Raw genomic sequence first — 6398 nt, 5'->3', positions numbered from 1 at the left:
TTTGGACGTTGTATTTTAATTATTTTGATATGGAAAGAGTAATTAGGCATGTGCAAAAGTGTCATATTTGCAGTTTTCGGAACATATCTCGACCTGTCCATAAGGGTGTGGATGTGTATTGGCTAAATTCATAAGACGATTAGTTTAATCTTTCTGAATTTTGGATAAATTTTGGACTAGTACTGCACTTAACACACACAGCATATTTGACAAGAAGACTTGGTGCATTTTTCAATGAGACAAAACGTTAAAAAAAAAGGAATAGAGGAATTTAAATGTGGTCTATGACCAGAGATCTATCGAAATTATAATAGGGAACTTCGTATGATAGCTTATTTACATCTGACATGTATAAGGTGAATACTACTACGCCAAAACCAGTAATATAAAATGAAATTTAGTCCGAGGCTATTTATAATATAATTATTACTTATCAACCCATTGACCAGTTTATACTGTCAAGTTAACTAATTATCTGGTATTCAAAGCGTTACTAAATAAATTTCTGAAGAACTCATTGAGATATAAAGAACAATAATAGACAATCAAGTAGTAGAGAAGACAGTCGAGCAGACTACAAACAAGACTAGTAGTGAGATTTGTCAAGGCTATTGTAAATTGGGTGTAATAAGTTACAGCATGGCTATAGTTTATGGAATTTTGGGCAGGCATAATAACAATGGTCACTTACACTAAATACGTCATTCGGTTTAACGAGATCAGGGTTAATTAATCTTTGTTCTTATGATATTTAATATTAATTATTAATATCATCGTTGGACTGGATAAATCGAAGAAATGTTTGATGTTCAGTTGCAAGTCTATTATTTGACATCAGAATTTGCAAAATTTATTAATTTAATTTTCCTAAGACTGTCAACTGTTGAATAAATAGAAAAAAAAACGATATAACTTTCCTCATCGGAATTAACCTAATGTTATGAAAAAAGAAGAGTATTTGTTTTAAAAAATGAATTCTTACAGAGATTTCCTTTTACAGAAAGAAAGGATAATTCAGACTACAGTATAATACACAATCGTAAAAAATAAAAATTTACATGAAGGCAAATGTCAAGTGAACCAATTCGATCAATATCTAGAGCCATTTGAAAATCCAGAGGTTAATAACGGTACCAATGTGTATATTGACAACAGACAGAAGATTTAGAAATTACCATGTAGCTGACTAGATAATATAATTTTTTAAAAGATGTCGAAAGTTAGTTGTCGACATTTATGGCGAAAATGAAGAAAGCGTTTTATCTTCCTTCTTCACTAACAGCAATAAATAGTTCGGTTTTTTTCGTGTATTTGCGATTTATTTAAGATTCTTTGTCATATCACCTACAACTAAAATGTGATCAAAACAATCCATTTTGGTGGCTCTGTAAAATACTTCTATACGGAAGGTTCCAACCCTCATTCGGGTTATAAACACATTTGAAAAATCTATAACATCTACAAGAAATATTAGAATTTCAGTTATTTAAGCAGAACTTAGCTCAAGCTTGTGTGAACTTTCCCGTTCCTAATCACTTATATTATCAACTAATTTCGAGTAGAAAAGTATACCAGTTACACCATGGGCGACAGAACAGTTGAAGGTCGGTTGTTCCAAACCACATTGCATCTCCAAGAAGAGATTGGAGCAATATTGAAAATGCCACTGATTATTCGAAAATGATATTGCAAACGGCCGAGGACTTGTCTTTCTTTTTGGTTTAACGAAACATCTTTTTACAATGCTAAAGAAGCAAAATAGTAAATATGATAACTGATGCGGGTATTATGTCGCTGTCACTGATGTACACGACACCATCTCCCATATTTATTTATCTGTTTCTTTACACCATGCAGCAATGTTTCATAAAGATACCTTATTATTTGTTTAAGGATTATGTACCCTTGTGTTGATTCAATGCTAAACATATGGACATTTTATAGAAAATCCACAGTATTTATCCTTGTACTCTCATATTTGGCAATTTCATGACTGATAGATATAAGATTATTGCATGCAGTGCTAGCATTGATTTCCTTAAAACGAGTTTATTAATGTAGCTATTGGTTAAAACAAATTAAAATATGGACAAAATCAAATACACCTTTTAGGGTGCGCTCGACCTAAGTGACTCAACACGAGGTATTTGGGAATTTACAGGTTGCTTAGAACTTTTTGTAAAAAATAAAACTAGCACATCATAGAAAAGCAAGTGGGTAATCTATGTTTCATATTTTATAACAAAAATCTCTGTAATAAAGGGTGTGGATTTTCTATAAAAAATCTTGGTTTATTTGCCACAAAGTACTCTTTTTCTATTAAATGCGATGAAACAATAAATAATAATGATTTGCATCAAGTTTCCCCTTGGTATATGTACAAAATGTCCTATCTCTAGTATACATTACATCTGTAGTTTTGATACAATTAAAGTTTGAAAAATTCGTACAAAAATGGCTACAGGGGTCATAAACCTTAAGAAATAATTGACGCAAGCTATACTTTATTGTAGTTTTAAAATGGGTAGGCAAAACATTTACTAAATTTTATCATCGGTATAAAGACATCATTCGTAAATATAGCTCAACATGCAGACTTCTAATACGTTCAGGTATTTCACATCCAATTTTTTATGGAAATATTCTTTATAAAGCACAAAGGTGTCAGTATTCACCTCAGAAACTTACAAAACCTTTGAATAGACTTATTAAGAAGGGATATAATTACGATACTGTTGTCAAGTCATTAAAGATTGCATATTTTGGCGTTAATATTGAGTCACTGATAAGGTCTTTGCATCGGAACTAAACACATTTATTCTAAAAACAGTTGTTGGCATGACACGGGTTATGTTCTCATAAATGTTAGGATGGTATGATACTAAACCCCTAACGGGAAGGATTGTGCCTGATGTTCATATGATGAAATCATAATCTTTCAGTCAGTTTAATTGAAGTCTGGATCTGGCATGTCAGTTAACTGCTAGTAGTCTGTTGTTATTTATGTATTATTGTCATTTTGTTTATTTTCTTTGGTTACATCTTCTGACATCAGACTCGGACTTCTCTTGAACTGAATTTTAATGCGCGTATTGTTATGCGTTTACTTTTCTACATTGGTAAGAGGTATAGGGGGAGGTTTGAGATCTCACAAACATGTTAAACCCCGCCGCATTTTTGCGTCTGTCCCAAGTTTATTTGTTTAAACATATTTTATTTGCATAAGTAGCAAAAGGGATTGGACACAAGTTATAACAACATTAGAGACGTCCTCTCCCAATATAAATATAAACACAAAGTACATTAGATAATGGCGAAAAAAAGAAAGAAAAAACCATAGTAGTAATGAATGTAATACATACTTCAAACAAAAATTAGAAATAAAAAGAAAAAAAAATTCAATATAATAAGGAATAATAATGAAACAACTGGACTGGAGTGAAAGGTTGTAAAGTAGAAATTTAGAACCTTAATTGGTTGTTTTAAATCTTTGTATTATTCTGATATAAAATTGTACGGACTCAAAAATGTCTTTGTTTTGCTGAAAAGAAAGGTCACCGTCACCAGCTAACAGAAGCTCAATGGATATAGCGCATAACGTTCTAATTTAGAAAACAGTATTTCTCTTGCTTCGTTGTGAAAAGCGCACTCTAAAAAATAGTGTATACTATCCTCAACAGGGTGGCCACAGCTGCATGCCGGATTTGCTTTAATATTAACACGATGTAAATCTGAATTTAAAGAACTGCACATATTTCTCAAACGTGTATGAAAGATATTAAGTTTTCTATCCCCACAACTAAAATAGGAAGGTGGCTGTATCAATTTGGACTTCATCTTTCGTTTAAAAATATTTATATTTTTGGACGTACGTATGTCTGGGGTAAGTCTATTCCATTCAATAGTAGTGGATGGGAAAAAGGATTTTCTAGTTATGTCTAGTCTATAACCGGTTACTACATAATTATTACTGTTTCGCAAATCGTAGTTAGATACTTGACCAACAAGCGGGGGCATTAAATCACTGAGATAATCAGGGGCAGTCCCATTATGTAAAGAATAGAACATATTGAGCTTTCTGGATTTTCTTCTGTCCACAAGCAATTGCCAGCCAGTTTCAAAATATATAGCTTCCCGACTAGCAAACACGGGCAACCCAGTTACTAACCTCCCTGCTTCTAACTGAACATGTTCTAAATTGTCGGCTTCTTGTTGAGTACAACCATCCCATAACTCACATGCATATTCCATAACGGGTCTTATAAAAGTTAAATATATACGAGCAAGATAATTTCTATTCAATACATATTTCAATTTTTTAAGAACATTTAATCTTGTGCTTGCACACTTTAAAATATTTTCTATATGTGTATGGAATTTACCATTGGAATCAAAAGTAATCCCTAAGTGTTTATGACAGGAGACAAATTCTACTAATTGTTTTTGAAATTCTATTTCAATATCATCTGGGGAAGTATGGCAGGAGAATATCATAGTCTTTGTCTTATTAGGGTTAAAATTAATAAGCCAATCTTTAGACCATACTGAAATTTGTTCTAAATCGCTGTTTAAGACTTCCTCTATAGTGTAAGGGTTATTGCTGAAATAAGAAAGAGATGTATCATCAGCAAACAATCGAGTTAGACTTGTCAAATTATCAGCTATGTCATTTACATAAATAAGAAAAAGTAGGGGACCTAGTATGGAGCCTTGCTGAACTCCTGCATTAGTATTATCAAAAGGCGAATAGGCATTTGAAACAAAAACGCTTTGTTTTCTATTTGAAATATAACTTTCAAACCATTTATATAGATTTCCATCAATACCATATGCTTTAAGTTTTATTAAGAGGCCACTATGCAATACCCTATCAAAAGCTTTCGAGATATCACATAATATAAGAGATGTTATACAGCGATCATCAAGTGACATGCATATCCTATAGTAAATTTCTATTAGCTGGTGAACGGTAGAATGACCTGGAATAAAACCTGATTGAAATTTGTATAATAAATTGTTTGCTATTAAGTGATTAAATACATTTTTAAACGCAATTCTTTCAAAAACTTTACACACTGCTGATAATAATGAGATTGATCTATAATTGGAAATCAGTGATTTGTCTCCGGTTTTGAATAACGGCATGACAATAGCTGTTTTCCATTGACTAAGAAACTCTGCCTTTTCAAATGACAAATTAAATAACAATGATAAGGGTACACTGACAGTATAACTTGTCTTTTTTAACATTTGATGACTAATTGAGCCATTACCTGATGCTTTTCCCAATTTTAAAGTCTGCAAAATATCAATGACTTGATTTGAGTTTATATAGAAAATATCAATTTTAGAATTTGACCTAGTCAGAAATTCTGGAGATCTATCATTATTTTCATTTATGGTAGATATGGAACAAAAATACTTATTCAAAAGACATGCTTTATCGTAATTTTCAATGACTAATTCGTCATTTTCATTTTTAAGTAGAGTGATATGAGTAGAATTACCCGATGTCTTAACTAATTTTTTCATTAATGACCAATACGATTTAGAATTACCAGATGCAAACTCGTCCAACAAACTATTTGCGTTTAAGTAAAATTGATCTTTTGTGTATCGTTTTAAATTATTCACATGATTTCTTTGCTTTTTATACTTATTCAAATCTGGAATACTATTGGACCTACGAGCTTGTTTGTGTAGTCTATCACGTTTACGTATTTCTCTTCGTAGGTCAGAATTAAACCATATTTTATCATTTGGTCGTATAGTTACTTCTTTTTGAGGAATATAGTCATTAATATATTCAAGAAATTTATTTGTAAATTTTTTACAATTTTGATCCATACTATTTTCAGCATTAATTATTGATTCCCAATCAAAAGTACATGTAGCAATGAGCTCGTTACATTTGTCGAAATCGGCATTTCGATAGTCCCAAATCATTCTTTTATAAGTAGTATTATTTTGTAACCTACCAAGATTATTCAAGAATATAATAGTTCCGTCATGATCACTATACGTACGATCTATTTGTATTACATGGGAATCGTAGACATCACATGAATCTGATACCAAAATAGGATCTAACAAGGACTGGCGTGTAGCACAAAATCTGGTTGGTTCGTTTATAACATTTTTAAGGCCATTTAGTCTCATAATGTCAAATATTTTATGTGAATGGTCAGTAAGAAAATCTACATTTACATCACCCGTTATTACAACATTTGGAGTATAGCTCATTGCGTTTTCGATAGATTCATGAAATTTATCCCAAAAAGTATTGTTATTTGAAGGTTGTCGATATACAACACAAAGGAGTAATTTGTTAGAAGGGAAGGTAATTTCAAGCCATAATGTTTCATTATCAAATTTCAAATCAGGTCTCGGTTTGGCTT

This window comes from Mytilus galloprovincialis, chromosome 2 (assembly GCF_965363235.1).
Source record: "Mytilus galloprovincialis chromosome 2, xbMytGall1.hap1.1, whole genome shotgun sequence".
Lineage (NCBI taxonomy): Eukaryota > Metazoa > Mollusca > Bivalvia > Mytilida > Mytilidae > Mytilus > Mytilus galloprovincialis.
This window is presented reverse-complemented; position numbering follows the sequence as displayed.